We start from the raw sequence: 19,466 nt of genomic DNA, 5'->3' as shown, positions 1-19,466 counted from the left end.
GAGGAGCTTAACCGTCGAAACAAGACGAGGCTCGAACTTGGCACCCTTGAGCCGTGGAATAAAAAGTGCACCGCCGGGGGAGAGCGACTTTGATTGAAAAAGTTTTTGCGCGCGCGCGCGCGCACTTTAATTGAATCACTGCATTGTCGAGCGTACGGGAGAGTATATAGTATCTAGCACTCGATGAAGAAAAAGGAGAGACGATCGTTTCGCGCTTTTATCCGAGGCTGCAGGATTGGAAAACGCTTGACTTTTCGAATTCTTCGGGAGTGGGTGTATACGATAATTTATACGCCGAGGTTTGCAAAGCAAAACTTCTTTTATTCCGATGAATCGTCATCGGCCCACTGCAGCTGCAAATGTACCGCGCGGCTCATGCGCAGTGCGAACGTATATTTCGCGCATCGCGCACGCCGGCGAGAATAAGACGAGGGAGGAGGTGGTGGAGGAACATAATGGGGCGAGAGAGCGAGAGCGAGATAAAGGGAGGAAAAGAGAGGGAAAGTTCGCTCGAGGGCGGTGTCGCCTTTGACACACATGCGTCTTGGGGTCACAGGAGCGCCTCGGCGCATACGTGTCTCTTTGACCTCCGTACCTCTTTTCCATTTTCCAGACACCCAAAGGCTCTACTGCATCGTGATCGTGCTCTCGCCGAGCGAAAATCGAAAATCCCGCCAAAAAATCCAATCCTCGAGAGCTTGAAAAAAAAAAAACACACACACACACACACATATAACGTTACGATATCGCGCGCACAAACTCCGCGCCCCTATACTCATCCCTCGGCGCATCCGAAGCTGCGCAGGTGGCGGAGCGCCACGAGCGAGAACGAGCGAAGGCATGCAGCAGCAGCACGCGCCCCTCGCGGCGCGCAGTCGTCCCCCGGTACTCGCGAGCGAGTGTCGCTCTCTTTCTCGCAGTCACAGTAGTCAGTCGCGCCGTGTCATCGAGAGTTTTGTACATCATCATCCTCGTCGTCGTCGTTCGCGAGTGCAGCGAGAGCTGATCCTCACGGAGATGTATCGGCTGATGGAGAGATCCCGCGCTGAGCATGTCCTCGCCGTGGAGGTTCCGTGAGAAGAGGCTGCGAACGAGAGGAAGAGACAGCAGCAGGCGTCGCTAAAGGAGGTGCGGACACACGCTCCCTCTCGTTCTCGCTCGCTCGTACTACTCCTCCTCCCCCGCCTCGGTTATATAACCCCCAAAGAGACATGGCCGGCGTGTGTGTGTGGGTGTGTGTGCGTGTGTTTGGATCCCTCTCTCTCTCTCTCTCTCTCTCTCTCTCTCTCTCTCTCTCGTTCCTCGTGCGTCGTCTGCTGCTGTGCCGCAGTGGTTCGAGGAAGGGGCCGATCGGACGGCGGAGAGAATAATATTCGCGATGTTTGTACACACACCGTCGGCGGCAAGAAAGGACTCGACTGCAGTGGCTTATATCGATTAAGGAGAAATCGCGAGAGAAGCCGCACACACACACACACACAATAGGGAGCGCGAGCAGGCGACCGCTAAGCCGAATTATCACCGTCGTTCCGCACACGACCGTTTCCATCATCGGCCCCCGTTTCGCGCGCACGCGAGCGAGATGGCGGTGTAAACACAAGCGGATTTTCTTCTCTTTTTTTCATTTCGCGCTGCTGATGCCAGTTCGCGGCGCGAGCGGAGCTGCAGCGCGGGATGGATCGCTGCGGGCGAAAAGGGGTTAAGTGCAGGCGGTGAATGCACTCGTGAGGGGGGCGGCCGTGTAGCGCACGAACGAGTGAGTGAGAGAGAGAGAGAGAGAGAGAGAGAGAACGCCGGTTTAGAAGGGGGTATAATGTCTTGGATAATGTTTTTTTTTAGGGAGTGGAGTCGTTTGTTTATTTTGAAGGTTGGAGAGGGCAGCTTACACGTCGAGTGTGATTAACGCGTACGAGTCTTACGCATCGCCTATTACGCGCTGCGTCGAGTGCGCGTTTTTTGATTTTCGTGCCTTTTCGAGGTTATAAGCATCGAGCTGCTGATGGTGATACATTTTTTGCATGCGATTCCAATTCAAAAGTATAGCGTTGAAAGAGCTGGTAACAATGCACGGCGGGGGGGGGGGGGGGCGGCGTGCATTATGCGCTTTCCGATAGTGCAGCCGTTCAATTAAACCGCGAAATGCTATATGCTCTGGTAGAGCGAATTACTCTTATAAGCTGCGTTGTTCCAGCGTTGCCTTTCAAAACTTTATCAAATATCCACTAAACTATTTTTTTAATCATCTCTGATGCTTCTGCCGTAGAATGGAATCGACGAGCCGGGGGATCGCCACCTCCGAATTGAGAAGCCGCAGCAGTAGCAGTAGCAGCAGCAGTAGTCGCGAGTGTTGAGAAACGCGGGTTTACCTTCGGCCTCGCACACAGTCGGAATTTTAAGGCTAGCCTTGCCCCAACAGCTCTTCAGTCGGCCTCGACACTCTGCAGCTGCATCGGTACGTTATTGTATACGTGTATGTACTCTTTATTTTTATTTTTTGCTCTTTTTTTCTTCCCTTCGCAACGGCTGGATTTATTCGAGCTACGTGTCTGGATCAGTGGCGGGAAAATTAAGTTATTTAGGCTGATGCTGATGTCGCCTTTTTCTCTCTCTCTCTTCGGGCAAAGTTTCTCGGAAAAGACGTAGAGTTTTTAGTTTAATTAAAATTTCAAGCCTCGCAGTTTGCATAAAACGCCGTCGCTTCTTCCGTTAATTATCGCGTTAGAGCGTTTCGAATAAAAAGAAGCCATTATGCAAAAGGGGATTACTCAACTCGAGCCTGTTTGGCGGACGTTTTCAGAGGAAAAAAAAGTCCATTCAAGCTGCAGCGCATTGTGCGTTTGTACATAAAAGTGCGATCTCTCTCTCTCTCTCCCGGTGTGAAGCGATTCGCAGAAATTGTCGGTTCAGCTTGTTAAATTTAATACGTCAGCGCGAGCCATTGTTTAGCGGCAACTTGTGCTAAATGACACGATTCAAACTTTCCCGTCGCGAGCGTCAACTTTACCTCGAACTTCTCTCTCTCTCTCTCCGCTTACAATGAATCGCGCTGTACAAATTTGCCCCATTCTGCAAATAGAATAGGCGCGTCTCGTTCTCTCGTCAAAAATACGCGCGCATAGCTGCGGCTAATAAATTACCAGCGGCAACTGCTTATCTGCCTGCACTTTCTTGAGAAAAAAAAAAAAAGAAAATCGTCACGATCCATCGAAAAGGGACGTCATCCTCGAAGCGCAACGTCACTTTACGAGACGACGGCAGTCATTAGTAACGTTCAGCATAGCCGGGAAAAATCATCAATTTCAGAGGCTAAAGTATGTAACTCCTCTCTGCCTCCCCCGAAAAAGGAGGAAGCCTCGTCCAGTCCATTCTCCCTCGCGACGACGACGACGACGCCGGAAAAATCCAGCGACAGGGAGAAATTGATTAGCTCCTGTGGGATAAAAAAAATGCGCGCGCGAATAGAGGAGATATTAAAGGAGAAAAACGAGGAACTAATTTTGTCCGCTGCGCGCGGCTACGCGAAATGGCCTCGTAAAGCGATATAAGATGTAAGTTAAACGTGACGTTGATTCATCGCGGTCGCGAGATGAGAGCGACTGAGTTAGCGCAGCCGAGAGATGGATGGAGGCAATGCGCGATTCGCTCGTGAAGCTATGATTTTAATACGCGAAAACGCCGTAATTGTTACTTCACTGTGTACGTATAAGGTATATGAGAGAAAGAGATAAGGGTCGCGGCCATCACGGTATAACGTCCCGCACAGCAGCAGCTCTTTTCTCTCCTCTCTCAGCAGTTTTTCGTGCGAGTTATTTTACGTGCGGAGAAGCTAGTCTCGCAGGTTTGCGAGACAAAGAAAAGCGCGTTATCATCAAGTCTCTCGCTCCTTGTCGCCGTAATAAAGCTCGCTCTCGAGTTTTCCATTTATAACCCTGATATCGTTCGGTTGCGGAGTTAATGGTGCGTCTTGATTGTTTTTTCTTTTTCAACGACATCGGCTATACCCTGCAGCTCTCGTCAAAAACATGCTCACCTCGCTCTGAAAGCTCAAAGCCGGTCCGTCTCGGGAATATTAATTATACGCACGAATCTCGGCTATAAATTTCTACGCGGGTTATATAGAGGACACGAACAATGCGTATATAATTGGAGCCCCGGCGGCGCGTGTGTAAGCGCGATTAATTACGCGGATTCATAAGTTTGGAAAGCAGGAAACAGAAAGCGCAGTCAGCGTTTTGCTCTCTCTCTCTCTCTCTCTCTCTCTCTCTCTCTCTCTCTCTCTCTCTCTCTCTCTCTCTCTCGCGTAAGAGCATCTTTATATTCCATCGTCTAAAAGCCAGCTCTGCGGCAGTATAGGTGTACACGCGCACAGAAGATGGAAAAAAAGTCGAGCACTTCGCATGCACATACATTTTTGCTCGGCCTCCCATTCATCACTCAACTTCGCCTTCCTCTAATCCTCTCGTCGGCTTCTCGAGAAGAAGGTGTTAAAAAGGTCGCCTCTCTGCGGCGGCGAGAGAAATTCACTTGTCTTCGCGCGGTAGAGGACTTTTCCCTCCTTATATTCCCCGCCACGGGATAGGAAATTCCGAAGTCTCTTTTCTCGGCTCCTTCTCCGCCTCCTCGTCTCGAGAGCTCGCGCGCAATTTAGCGCTGTACCTATACTCGGGGAGATATTGGCTTTCTGAATTTCGTTAGACTGATTGAGTTGAGAGAAACCGTTCCGATGACGACGTGTTTGACTGGAGATTTTCAAATTTCCCTCGGTCCGCAAACTTTTCCCGCGTTATCTTTCAATCAAGCGCTACAGCCACGAGTATCTACGCGATCGTCGGCTTGAAACAAACGACGAGGCACACCCCACTGGCGGCCTATTCAAAAGAGCACTGAACTGGGTCAGCCGATAAAGAGCCATCATCGCCGCTAAATTGGCGGCTCGGCTCGAAGTGAAAAATTCAGAGGTCCGCGAGGAGTCGTCTCTCTCACCTGTCGCGCCCTGGAAATTCCCGCAGGTTTCCGTCGCTCGACGGACTTTATTAATTTACCGTCACGTCGCCGCCGCCGCCGCCTCGAGATTCGATTAGCGCGAGAGGCGACGAGATAGACGAGCGGCATTTCCTTACATACTGTGTATAGCGGCGATAAGCGGATATGGCGCTTCGGCTTTATGCCGGATACGCTTTTCGGATCCATGGTCTATACTTGCCTGCGCAGGCCAATCGGGAACGCGAGCAGAGTTGGCGGGAAATTCGGATTTTAAATTCTTTACGACGTACCGCGTATGATTAACGAGGTTTGTTTATATCAAGTTTATTTTTTTGTTTAATAAATCATAGAATCATTTTCACGAGTAAATGTCTTGATTATTCTCGTTCGGGATATTTATTGTGTATGCGTTATCATTATTATGGTTTCAAATTAATTTTAATATATAATGTATGCGAGCGAAACGTTTAAATTAAACACAGTGTACCATCGATGTTTACGCACATCGGAGTTGGATTTCGTATGTGCCATCCTCCGGCATAGGGATCATCTCGAGTTTCGCAATGTTATAATTGTAATTGTACCTTACGAAATAGTCAAAAATAATTTTCGTAATTCATCTTTCCAAACCGTTGTAAAATCCTAGAACCGAAAAATTCGATGCTGAAAATTGCGGGCCGTTTCTTATATTTCATTCCAAACAGGAGCTCTATACAATGTGAACTGTCGATCTCAAAATGCGCAAACTCAAGATTGAGGAAATGCAGCGCGAAGGTGTGCGAATATATGTATAACATATCTGGAGCGTCTCACTCGCATACACTCACAGTTTCTTATCAAATTTACACAACGGAACAAAAGTTCCCCAGACTATTGCGAACGAACTTTGAATTCGAGCTTGATTTTTTCATTTTGTCCCTCTCGACAACTTCGTACGCGCCAAACGCTCTCACGTTTGTAACAATAATACTTCTCTAACGGTTCGACTGTCTGTGTGACAAAAAAAGAAAGACAAAACGCGTTTGACGAAAGGCTTTCACAGCAGCATAAATTGCTGGCCTGGGTGTTTTATTGAGATATTAAGTTATCGCTCGTTTTACACACACCTTTGCGTTCGCTGAATACGCCTATGGAGCTTAATGCACTGGAGCCCCGGAAAATAAAAAGAGGACGGTGCTGCGAGAGAGGCATTAAATTTTTAAAAAACTCATCTAGAACCGCTTACATACTTCGGGCTTTAAAAACTTTTTAAAATTTCGGCGAAATTTCGCGCGCCTTAGAGTTTAATTCCAGGTGCATGAGCGTCCACTAAAATTACACTCTATGCTATGCGGATGAATTTTATGGAAATCGCAGCGTCAAGATAAACCATCGGAGCTTGCATATCGGCGAACCACAATCGGTCGAAGAAGCGTCGCACAGAATTCTTAACGACAGCTTGACCATTCATCCCGCGCGACGATCGAGCCCTTTCGGGGCATATGCTCCTGTATACGTGCGACAAAACTAGACTCTTCGTTCCTCCCTCGATTTATACAGATATAATACGATGACCCCGTTTCCCTGCGGTGTGTGCGAAGCTTGTGTTCTTTTCGAAAATTTTCATTATTTCCCGCGTTGATTTACCAAGAGGGAGATGGAATAGCTGTGCGCGAACACACGTTTGCACTTGGCACGCGTGGTTGCCAAAAGTCGTAAGCTCCATTCTCTCAAGCTTTCCACCGCGAGGCACTTCTCTCTTGTGTGAAATTTAATTTTTCGATTATATCGCGTAAGCTAGCTTATTTCAATCCCCCTTGATTTTCCGACGCATCTTTCGAGTAGACAATTAATTAAGACCTCAGGAATATCTTCTTTCCATACGAAGTTTAGGATCGACGCCATATTGCTCGGAGAACTATGCCGCTTATGCATATGCAAAGAGCCGCGCGCTCGCGAGAGACGTTCAATTTCTGCGGGAGCTCACAGTGTGCAGCCGGTTATCGCGGCGTTCATCGTCATTCAGCGATATCAATCTTCCTTCGACTCTCTGTGCAGCGCAGAGTCGTCGCAGTCATCGTACAATATAATGGCGCCGAGGTGCTTTGTCTCTCGGCGCGGCTCTATTGTTTTGATAGGCAATGCGTATTTGACCCTAATGTTCCGGAGCTATAGCTATGTTCCCGTTCTCCCTCTTCGTATTTCTCTACCTCGACTTACCCCGGAACGAGTACATATAGCTGGCTGGAGGTATGTGCGCGGCCTCTGGTAATTGAAAGTTACGGAGAGCAAATACAATACCGCGGGAAATGACGGCTATTGGCTCTCGTGTGGGAGCTTGGAGACGAGCTTTTGTCGCGGTCGGGAGAAATCTCGCTGCTTAACGCTTTTCGATACACTCTTGCTGTGCTACGACACATGAATTCACACGAGCTCCGCTGCTTCGCTGTGTGGATTCGTTGACGGATACTCTCGTCCGTTTTTTTGATCCGCTAATGCGATTGTCTCTTTTTTCTATAGAAGCTTTAGCGGAGAGTGCTTTCGAGATTGCGTATACAGAGTCTTGGGGGACAGCTGGTGAAAGGATTGCTGTTTAGTTTTAATCTGAGTAGCCGTACACGCTTATTCCGCGGCGCTGAGTTGGCCGAGCGATTTTCCCCGAATTTCCCAGAGGAGGATAAAAAGCGCGCGCAAACGTTTTTGAAATATTCAAGCTGCGCTCTACGTTTCTTCGTTGTTCTATCGCTGCGCACGACTTTATAAGCCGTGTGTATAATGGAAAGTAGGTCGGCTGACACTTCGGAAAGCGCGCATGATTCGGAAGGGGGAAAATAAAGACCTGGCCAGAGAGGAGCGCGGTAATTCGGGGGGGAAAAGTTCGCTTAAAATATAAGCGAAAAAAATCGCTCTCGGTTGACGTTATTTAGCGCTCTCCGCCTTTGTAAATTCCCGGCGACGTCCTCCGCGAGCGTGCCATACTCGGAATTTATTATTTTTCACCGCGCGGGGGCGAACGTCGCAGCAGCTATATAGAGTTAAATCTCCGAGCAATTAAGCATCAGCTCGCGAGCTCGTAAAAATCCTACGAAGCAAACACTTTGTAATACACCATCGCCTCGCTCGCGCGTCTGTTTTTTTTCATATTCCGTTGATCGAGAACTATTCATTCAGATTATTTTATTTTTTGTCATTTCGCAGACCTTATGTCAGTCAGGAGTTGTGTTCACCCGATAAGCTTTAAAAGAAACATATTACCAAAAGAGTATGTCGTGCCGGAGATAGCCACTTACTCCTCTCTCGTTTTCCTAATGCATAATTGCATAAACACACCTTCCTCAACTCGTTTGATCGACGAAATCAATCAACGAATTACACCGGCCCGAAAGGGCAGCGCGTAATCCACTTTTGGAACTCGGCTCGAAGAATTTCCGCCAATCACCGAAAAACCATTAAAAACTTTTCCAATTAACCCATAAACACGCGCAAATTAATCTTCCCCGCATATACACAGGCTCCGCAAATGAAAAACAAATAAAAATCGAGTTGTACACGGCGTTAAATCGCCCGCGAAATTCCGCTTTCCCGCGAGCTTAATTACTTACGAAAGCTCGTCGCGACAAGAGAGAGACTCGAAAGAAGGGATCTCTCTACGAAGAACTATATAGTCGTATGAAACGAGCAACCAAGTTCCTCCTTATTATTTCCACGCGCCTTTGTGTCGGGAGATCGAGAGACGCTTTACTGGCGTATAACAGCTCGCAGCGGTGTTTGATCGGATTAGCGAGAGGTTTTGGCCCAACTAAAGGTGAAACGTTCTTACGCAACGTTTCCTTTGAAAATTACAAGGCGCGTTTTTGAGCAAATACTCACCGCTCGCTGAACAGAAATACGAATCCTCCGCGTTTATGAATCACGAGCCAAGGGCTGAAAGCTCTTTGTCGATCGCGATTCCCATGCATAAGAGCAGCTCGTAGTTTCATCCAAAACAAGCAGCAGCAGCAGCGGCAAGTTTCCCATTTTCTCTCCGCGTGAAAAATTAATTGGGTCCTACAGTAGGCGGAGCGTAGATTTTAGGCTGGCTTTGAAACATTCATAATGAGCTGATCGATATTTGCCAAACCGCGCGCTCGCACCTCTAATTCAATAATTCAAAGCGATTCGACTTTCCGCGCGCGACGTAATTAATCTCGCTGCGCGATATAATCGATCGGCTGTTCGGAAATTGAAACACGCTTCGAAACTTCCTGAAAAAAAAGACTTATATTTACAGCCTCGATATATCGCGAAACTTTCCGGAGCCGGTCTGACGGATCCTCGCTTTTACTACTGCGAACGAAGATGTAGAAAAGAAAGTTTCCCGCTATTTTTCAAAGGATAAAAAAATTCGAGATTCTAGCGAACAATCAGCCTCGGTAATTATAAGGGATCGAAATTGGACGTGTATCGCGCTCGCGATTCGCTCGTCTGATTTCGCACAACAGCCCCTGCGTTCTGGCAGAAATCGCCTCTCGTAATACACACACTTCAAGGGGTTGCACGCGTGCTGCGTTAGTTATACGCTGCGCTCTAAAGACGAAGTGCTTTTGGTGATTACGTCGAGTGAAGAGGTTGAAGCTTACCTTGGGGAGGAAGTTGTGATTGAAGATTGAGGAGTTATTCATTAGAGAAATATTAGCATCAACAATATAATCTAATTTTTCTTTTTTTTTTTAACGGAACCGCTTATTCGATGCCGACTATCGCGTGGGTGTGTGAATTTTCATGCAACTCTAATTACGTATACCAATAGGAAAATTAAATTAACCGCTGATAAAGCCTTGTACGCACAAATTAAAAAAATTCAATCGACCGCTGCTGCATCATCGATACGCGCGTTATTTTCATTATAGCTTTGTAGAACTCAAACGAGCAAGCGATACTAGCACAGAACGTAATCGATACATCATTACGAGTTGGCAAGTTTGATTTTTATTTTAATCATCGCCCAACGAGCGATAGATAATACGACGACTCTCCTCAACAATTTGTTATGCGAACAGAGCTCTCTCTACCCTTGAAGATATCAAATCAAGTCTCGAAGCGAGTGTTGAAATTTAGTACCTTCGCCTATCGGATGGCATCTCTCCGAAGTTTTGCGCCGAGTCGACTAAATGATTTACCGGGCCGAAATTCATTTAAAAAGACGACTTCGTTACACAGGGTTGTAATTCTAAACTTTCTTCTCCGACGCGCTCTCAGCTCGCCTCCAAAGAGAGATACCGGTGTGTCCTCCCAGATTAACTATCCCATTAAATCACATCCCTTTCTGCCCTTCTCTCACCTTACCGACGAATCCAATGCGGCCACGATCGCGTTTTCCGAAAAATTCGCCGAAGCCGAATCAACAATACGCGGTATATGAATGATTCAACGGCATATGTCAAAAACCACTCGTGAAGACGTACACACACACACACACACACACACACACAAACAAACAAAGTGCATCGGAATCGAAAAGCCTCGAAAGGTCGCGTCGATCACAGAGTAAACCGCAATATTGTCCGGTAGAAAAACACAAAAGTGAGGGCGAAAAACCGCTCGGCAGATCTTACTCCCTCGCGCGCAATATACATCGCTTTGTTGTTTCCTCCGATAACGCGCAGCGATATTTATTCAGCGAAGATTACAAAAACATCGCGCTAAAGCAAACACCCGCGACGCGATGCAGGTCATCATTATCCCTGTGTGTGGGTGTGTTTGTGCGTATTCGTGCGTATTGTACAAAGCGAGTATAATTTGCTTCGGCTTATACGTTTGCTCGTGTAGAGCGTAGCTTCGCGAAGCCAAAAGTTCCGGGACGTTCAAGTGCGAGAGAGAAGACGGATCACGATTTTCCGGTGAATTACCTGCGCGCGACCCGAGTTTGGGCAAGTTTGCCTTCTCTCTAATTTTTTATTCCCGACTGTGTATGTCTCCTGCGGCGTAAAGTTCGCCGGACGGAAAAAGAGAGACAGATACGCGCGCGTTTGTTATATTGGCAAAAATAAAAAGACCAACACACCGGATACATCAGCGGAGGCGCAATCGATTAACTCTCGAGTAAACATTAAAAGAGGCTTAGCCTTTACAGTACGAGTGGAAAAATAAATTTAGCCGAGGCACAAAATGGCTCTATTTCAGCCCACAGTTCCGGGGGTAAAACAGCGTGCGGCTTCTCGTTTTTCTCCCGCTCACGGATTCAGCTACTATATATATGCCTTGTTTTCGTCACGTAGCTCGTCGGCGGGGGGAAAATAACTATACGCAGCTTCTTCTTCGGTTACTCTTTTTGTTAGACTCGCGCTTGCACCGCTAATGCCGAGTTTTCCAGTAATTTCATAGCCCGCGCTCGCTCCGCGAAAATATTGGTCGCGCGCTTTCTTTTGTCCCGATGTGGAAGTATAGAGGATTGAGTGTCGCGCGATTGTCCGGGAATAAAAGACTCATTTGTTTGCATAGCGAATTTGGACAGGCTGATGGTGACGCATTTATCTTATAACCGTCGGCTGAATTATTCAAATTCGAATTCGACTATATCCGCTTATTTTAAAGCGCGCGTGCGACATCACCATTAACCGGCAGTTTCGCCAAAAAAAAAACAGCGCGTTATATACTCAAGGCCGAGCTCTCATCCCGCGCGGACATTAGAAATTTACACGGCTGCGCCATCATTTAGCCGAGTTCCGGCTCTTTCGCAGCTCCTCCGGGAAAAGTAATACCTCACGGAAAACATCAAGGCGAGAGAGAGAGAGAGAGAGAGAGAGAGAGAGAGAGAGAGAGAGAGAAATAGCGAAGGCTATTGGGCTATTAATGCGCGCCGTAATATCACGTGTCCGCTGCTTTTCGCTCCTGCGGGACGCGTCCGATAAATATTGAGAGAAGCATCTATCCGCGCACGGTTCGGCTGAATTAGTAAAGCGGACACGCGATAAGGATCCGCAGTAATGAGCCGCCGGTGCAGTCGGAGTTTTTTTTTCTCGGGTCTCTCCTCGGTAAGTCATCGTTTTCCTCTTCCATAAATGCTAAATCCGGCTCCTTCCCTAATTCACTGACACGGACATCCATTATGCATCCGTCCGTCCGGCCGACGGGGTCATCCATCAATTCGCGTCCGTAGATAATACAGGAGAGCCGCGGAGAGCGAGGAAAAAACACAAAGCAACCTACTAACTCACGTATCTCTCTATCTCGGGATATCTCGGTAAGCCGGTGGTATAGTCGAACGGACGATATTTTTCCCGGGTATGAGCGCGTCTGGAATTAATAATAAATTAGTTGGTCCCAACGAGCTACGTCGTAATAAGCGAGCCTCGTGTTCTTCTCCGTCGTAACGAACCCGAGACTCGCGACGCGCGCGATTTATATGTTGTACCAAAAAGCTCCTATACTCGAATCCTGGCTCGCGAGCTTTTAATATCGGTGTGTCTGGCCGATAAATCTAGCGCCCGCGAGAGCCCCGGCTGTGTGTTGATGAATGGAGGATCAGCGGAATTTCGCGCTGGATTATACTGTCAAATTGCTGGGCTCCTGCGTATATAGTTGGCGGGGATTTTCTCGGAGCTTGCTCTTCGGAACCTATGAATTTGAATGCGGTCCCGCGCTCGGATTTTGATTTCGCATCGCTGCATCGTGTATCGCAGCTCGTTTTGCAATTGTTTTCGGAATCGCTGTGTTGTATATCGTTATCGATTATTTGCTCCACATAGAACGTCAGGCGAATACTTCGAAATAACCGAGTGTAAAAGGAACGCATGCGCATACGTGATCCACGAATGTTTTAACAAAAGTTCACAATTTCTCGAGGAAAGCAACGATCGACTCACCCCACTGTGATAATTTTTAATTTTCGATGTCCCACGAGCCTGTCGAGCATGTCAGATCGCATGATCATCACTTTCAACCCTCTCGTTATTTACGCTCGAACGAAGCTTCCCCCCCCCCCTACACGCATAGTCTCTCCCCAAACGCATAAATCCATAAAATACGATCTCTTTTTGCTCCCGCCTCAGCGTCCGCGTTAACTTATTGCACAGAATGTAAATTAAGATTACGTACAGAGGCGGCTCTATCGCAGCTCGTGCGGAGAGAGCCTATAGCTATCGGTTCGCCATCAGTAGGTCACCTCGTTTATTAACGAAGTTCTCGCGAGCGCGCGTTGCGGTGATTGCGATAACAGACGTGTTTCCAATTTGGCTGGATTAGACTAACCGCCTTTGTCGAGAGCTCTGGATTCGCGACGCGCTGGCCATACTTGTAATTGTCCCTTTCATCAGCTCTCCCTGTTATTATTCTGTTTTCGATTTTTCAGCCCGTTAATAAGTCTTTTTTTTTGAGACAGCGATTCCGCTACTCGGATTAATTGTTTTAATTAGTGTCAGAGATTTACGACGAAGATAGGCTGTTTTTCGAGCTGGCACGAAACGCAATTATAGAGACGAGCGTTTGACGCGCGAGGGAGAATCATTTTGTTTACGCGAGAAGCCGCACGGAGGATGAAAATGAAATTTATGCGCGGTGCCATTGCGACGTAAAAAATTACGGTTCAAGAACGACGCAAAGGCCAGCCTTTTTTTTCATCACCGCGCGCGTCGAGATTAAAAACAATTTTCGAGATACGCCACATCGAGTATATAGTAACTGCATCATGTATACACTCATCGATGACTATTTCGGTCGGATTAATGAATAACTACGCATATTCGGCGAACTTCCGATCGATTCTAAACTTCGCCCGATACACACTGCGCACATACGCGATAATTCCACGAGAGTAAACATACACACACAGCGGTAGCTTCGCTCGAAATTAGACAGAGAGAGAGAGAGAGAGAGAGAGAGAGAGAGAGAGAGAGAGAGAGAGAGAGAGAGAGAGAACGCGATCAGCCGAGCATTTTCAATTCGCGATAGCTCGGCGATTCTAAGCACGACTTGATCCGCGAATCGGCCCACGAGCTTCAGCACACAACTTGCAGCGCGTGGAAAACAAGCCGCCCTTTGAATAACAATCGCGCTCCAGAAGAGAGAGTCTATACAGCTCTCGCTGTGCCGTGTCGTACACACGCTTCCTTCCTTCATGGAAAATTCATGCGAAAGTTGACTAATCAAGTCGCGACGAAATTCTTCTTCTTCTCTGCGACGCAGCTTGTATCGAGCTTAGCTGCAACTTCGCGTGTATCTATATGGCGATGAAAGTTGCGAGCAAAACAGATGCGCGTTTAACTCTCGATGAAAAAGCTTCTACGATGGACTTCCAGCGCGGGCCCCTCTGTATATATTTCCCCGAATTAACCCAGCGGAGAAGCTTGCGATAAAAAAGCTCAGAACTTTCGCTCGATTCGTGATGGCTCTCAGGTATAATACGGGGGCGGCGCCCCTAAGTGCTAAAAAGTTTCGATACGCGCTGATCGGAACGATGAAAATCCCGTGGATTCGACGAGGGAGGGAAGTAGTCAGAGAAAAGCTACACGCATTATCGTAGTGTATCGGGTGTCTGGTTTCACGTAAGTGACGACCGAGATGCATGTGGATGACTCGACGGGATGAGATGTTTCGCTTGTTTCTTTCCTCGCGCGCGCGGGTGAAATTCAATAACGCCCAGACGAGCTCTGATACGAGCTGATTTTAACAAGAGGGCTACGGGCGTATACATCATCAGGGCCGATCGATTCGCAACGTATTACAAAATCAAAAGTTTTTCGGAGATTAAAAATTTACTCTCGCACCGATCCTCTCATGAATACACTCCGCTAGACCGATAAAAAAATCCATTACCGCAAAACCTCGACTCGGCCCATAAATAATTTATAAACTTCCTCTCTCACTCTCGATCGGGCGTCTAAGCCGCATAAAAGCCTCTCTGGGGTGTATAAGCTTTTAACGAGGTAAAAAAGAGAGCTAGGCCGGGCGAAAAACTGCATCAGAGAGAGGAGGCCGATCAAAGAGCCATGTATACAGTATAAAGGGCCGAATCAAGTTGATTACGCTTGCGTGCGTCCTCGTCGTAATCAGCTCTCCCCCCCCCCCCCCCCCCGCGAATTGAGAGTTCGGACACAAGTGGAGCGCGAACTTGTTTGTTTCCTTTCCGGCAAGACGAGGATGCTGCTGCTTCTCCTTCTGTACAAAGAAGGCTCTCTCGCGGCTAATTGATCGAGTTATTGCGCGGAGGAAGTCATTTTGCTCTCCGGCGGACGGAACTTTTATTGCCTATCGGATATCTCTCCCCGTAAATACGGCAGTTTATCACAGCGCGCACAGAAAAAAAGGCAGTTTCTTCTCCACGGATACGATATCGCACGTATCGAAGCGTGGCGTTGATTTTTTTTTTCGTTTTTCCAAGCGAACTGAAGCGCGCGTCGTTACAGCGCGCGTTTGAAGATTCGCGTAAACGATCGCTACGCGAAGGTAAACCGACAAATTGGAAGCTCCGCAAATTGGCGCGCGCTCGCGCGGTTAAAAAGCGCCGAGCGCGACTCTTGAGAAGCTTCTTCTTTTTCAGAGCTTTCGCGCGCGCTGAGTTAGTACCCGCATATGCGTAATTTCTCTTTTTCGTCGCGGCGGGTAGTTAGCTTTCCTTTTGAAGCGTCGTCTGCCATAGGAGCTTTGATGTCGAGGAGAGCATTTCTCAAACAATGTGTGTAACGAGTAATATACCTATAGAAGGGGAAGTATAGCTGTTTGTAATTATATGGCCATAATGGGGCGATAGGATCGATGTTAAGGCGGCGCACGTAGAGAGTGAGAGGATGATAAAAAGCTCGAGGGCCGTAAATGTCTAATTTGGAGAGTCGAGATTAAGCCGGCTCGAGAGCGCGCGCAAAAGCCATCAAACAGCCGTAAATTTCGGCCGATGCCGCGACGGGGGATAGTTTTATACCCCCGAAGTCGGGGAGATGATTTAAAATTTCGGGTAATCGAACAGCTCTATGAGGGGCGTGTCGACGAGAGGTGCATTACGGCCTGAGTTTGATTAGGTCTCGGGAAAAGTTTAAAAGCTTGCGTACTTCAAGCTCAAAACAAGCTGAAACTAATATCTGTAGATAGATCCACGAACTTCTTACCCCAAGATAAAACATCTCGAGTGTTCTTTGAAAATTCCTTCCACCCGCAATGCTCTCCAGCACAGTACAGCGACAACAAAGAAAATTCCACTTTGCCTCGAAGAAAAAAATCCTTCCTCCCTTCTATTATCCATTTTGGTCGACGCACAAGCATTTCTCCTGCACAGCCCCTTCACTCGCGCGACTCGTGTACTTCTTACCTATCCACTCTAGAAGATGAAAACTTTTCGGAGCAAGTCGGGGAAACGTTATACGCAAAGTGACTGACGCTCGACGAAAAAAAAGGCGAACGAGAACACCTCTCCCGAATCCTCTTGATCAGCAGCGGTCGGAAGAGCGGCTGTGACAAACGAAATGACAAAAGCTCGCGGGCTTTCCAGCAGCTGATAATCAGAGCGTGAATCGCGCACTGTTTCGCGGTCGAGAGAGGGAGGGTATACGCGACTATTATATTGACTGATTGGCAATTAATTGGCTATATATCTGGGCCATCCGCGGCTCGGGGGATCGAGAGAGAGAGAGAGAGAGAGAGAGAGAGAGAGAGAGAGAGAGAGAGAGAGAGAGAGAGAGATGTATCGATTGAACGCGTCAAGAAGCGCGTGTGACGCGTATTATGCCGAGGAGTGCACTGGGGAGACGGGGGAGCTTTCACCTCGACACACCGCTGTGTACAATTCATTATCCCGTGGCGAGGCGCGTCCTGCCCATTATTAATTGCAGGACGACGTCGCGACGCCGAAGGTCGGCCAATTACAGCCGCGTCGAGATAGAGATGCTGGACTACTGAGGGTTACGTGGGCTTCGCTTAGTCGAGCAAACCTTGTGGAATTGTGATTTGCATTTATTGAGAACGTTACTTCGCTAAGACATCGTCATCGATGTACGGACTAACATCGTAGGTGTACAGCTTGAGAGCTAGAAAACTCCCGTATCCTTCGCGGCCTCTGTGGACCAAAGCAGCTCCTGACAAGAGCGACGCTGGTTCTGTGTTGAGCTGCTGAGTGTCGATGAAGGGGATCTTCGTTTGCCCGCCGTTCTTTTTTTGTCGAATGCAATTTAAAAATAATGTATTTCGAGGTGTTAAAGCCAAGGAAAATCCTTATACAAACTTACCGTTACTGGAAGCGCGCAAACACCAATAAGACGATTTTTATTCTACTTTATCGTTTCTTTCTTTTTTCGATTGCTCTATTTTACGATTCGAGCCTGCTTTCAAGCACTGTCGGAAAAAATATACAACTTTTAAGAAATTAAAAAGCATTATTCGTGCAATAATAAGCGAACTAGGAAAAAAAAGATATACCCCTCGTAAATAACAATCAGCGTGCAAAGCACTGGGTCACGTTCGAATCGTCATGAACGGCCGCACAATACTCGGCGTATCTCGCACAAATCAAACGCTTCGCCACGGAGAGAGAATTCCAATATTTTGCCCGGCAACAAGAGCCTATCCGCTTCGGCGGTGCAGCCGCGATAATATCAAAATGGGAACGTATAAGGCTCGCAGACCAAAGGCGTTTGGTACATCCATGTGTGATGTATAAATATCGCTTGTTTATATGCGGCATATATAAGGCAGAGAGTCTGCGAGAGGGGCACCGATAGCCAGCTCCTCTCTCGTGATTGTCGAATTGAATAAGCGATGCTCAGCTGCTCGTTATATTGATTTATGGTGCGCGGAGTCTGCCGACCGCTATATGGTGAATAATTCGCGCATTGGACTACTGTCGATCGTTATATTCCTCCGATCCGCAATGGGGATTAATAAATTTAACGAAGGCTCGAGCTACGCTGCGCGATTAATGAATAAAATAAGCTTTCTATAAAAATTTATCACACCATGTAGGAGGTCGACTTTGAATTTTTATGTTTTCGCATACACAGCGCACTGCGATGCAGTATATAATAATAAAGCCCGCAGCGGGCGCGCGCGTGTCGTGCAGTATAATGTCGCCTGAGTATGGTCATTTTATCCGCGCACTTTGTTCTCGCACTGTATATAGCCCGCGCGCGCGGCCCCGCGAGTAGTCCACTAGTTTTTACGCGCGACTATATAAGATCGTATTATAAAAGGTGAGATGCGGGCCGGGCTCGATCGATATACATGCGCCCCGAATAAAAAAACATCGAGTGTCGCGCGAGATTATTCGATCGAACGACGCGAACGAGATAATTCAATCTCGCGGCGAGCGATTATATTCGCCGGTGCGCTTTCGGCCTGAAAAACTGATGACAATCGGCGAGCTAATTAATTTTACACTAATCGTTCGAATTCCTCTTCCGGCTGTTTCGCGATTAACTAGTGTTTTGTATGCGGAGTAAATGGGAGTTTAAACAACGGCCGCACGTATACGATGAGAGAATGCGGCGCTTCGTCAGCCGTTCCAATAAACTGCGCACAATGACTCGCTGCCGCTATTAACACCGGCTTTATATGCACAGTGCGCGAGTGTTATCATCGACGTGCCTTGCGAATTAAACTATTTCTCCGCCCATACGTTCGCCCCCCCCCCTCCTCGAATTAACGACTCGACATATACCGATCATCCGTCGTATCTATGTTGAGCCTCTTTTGCGGCCCGTCGCGCGTGAAATCCCTCGTCCCACGAAGCGAAGAAAGAAGAGGCCGGCGATAAATGTTCAGCCGAGCGTAAATACTAGCATACGGAAATCAAGAGCTGAACATCCCCCTCGCGGGCCTGGAGAATGAAAAAGTCTCCCCCAGGGACGCTCCGCTTTATTTAACGCTGGCTGTATAAAGGAACCTCCGACCCTCCTCCTCTACCTTTTATTTAATAACTTTTCCGCCTTTTCTCGCGCGCACACACACATACACACACACATGCGTTTATACATACAACTTGGCGCGTATTTTCAATCCCATCGAAAACTCGTTTCCATCCGCTTCGATTAACCCCGAACAAACTGCTCTGTGTCAGTGTGTACACGTGCGGGACGGGAAACGGTTACTTTTCATTTCGGGCAATTTTGCGCGCGAGCTGCCTCCTCCTCATCTCCTGTGGGCACATATCCGTCCGCACACATACGGACGGACAGATACTCGCGCTCGACTCGCTTTTCCCCCAGTGACGTGAAATTAGTACCGAGATGCAGCACAGTGGCTACTATATACTGCTCTGTGTACACGTGTCGTGCATGTGTGACTATCGAGCGAAGATTTCAGCTGGTCAGTGATGTATGCGGTTGATTTTGTTTTTTTTTCCTCGTCGGTCGCGGTTGTTTGATTTCGCTTCGGTTTGCGGCTATTGCCCTCGATTGCCCGATGAAATTATAGGACAGGGAATTGTGGCTGGTTGAACGATAGACGTATAGGTATGCGGTTTTGTGTAACATTTGTTGATTAGCAATTTTTCGTTTGTTACAGTGGTCCACCGACGTCTATTCGTTCCGAAAGGTAAGTACGTA

The 19,466-nt window shown here is 47.7% G+C and overlaps 1 protein-coding gene across 12 annotated transcripts in view; it reads left to right on the top strand.

Moving 5' to 3' along the window:
- Positions 1 to 19,466, top strand: part of nAChRa3 (nicotinic acetylcholine receptor alpha 3 subunit) — a 110,064-nt gene that overhangs the window by 24,938 nt on the left and 65,660 nt on the right. For 6 of the 12 annotated variants that reach the window (XM_008206878.4, XM_031927173.2, XM_031927172.2 and 3 more), the window contains exons 1-3: positions 860 to 1,128; positions 2,264 to 2,452; positions 19,426 to 19,455. The gene's annotated coding sequence lies outside the window, so the exon portion shown is untranslated. Of the gene's footprint in view, positions 1 to 859; positions 1,129 to 1,734; positions 1,757 to 2,263; positions 2,471 to 19,425; positions 19,456 to 19,466 lie in introns of those variants that run through there. The other 6 variants (XM_008206879.4, XM_031927167.2, XM_031927168.2 and 3 more) reach the window with 4 other exon arrangements.

Source organism: Nasonia vitripennis, chromosome 3 (assembly GCF_009193385.2).
Source record: "Nasonia vitripennis strain AsymCx chromosome 3, Nvit_psr_1.1, whole genome shotgun sequence".
Classification (NCBI taxonomy): Eukaryota; Metazoa; Arthropoda; class Insecta; order Hymenoptera; family Pteromalidae; genus Nasonia; species Nasonia vitripennis.
This window is presented reverse-complemented; position numbering and strand designations above follow the sequence as displayed.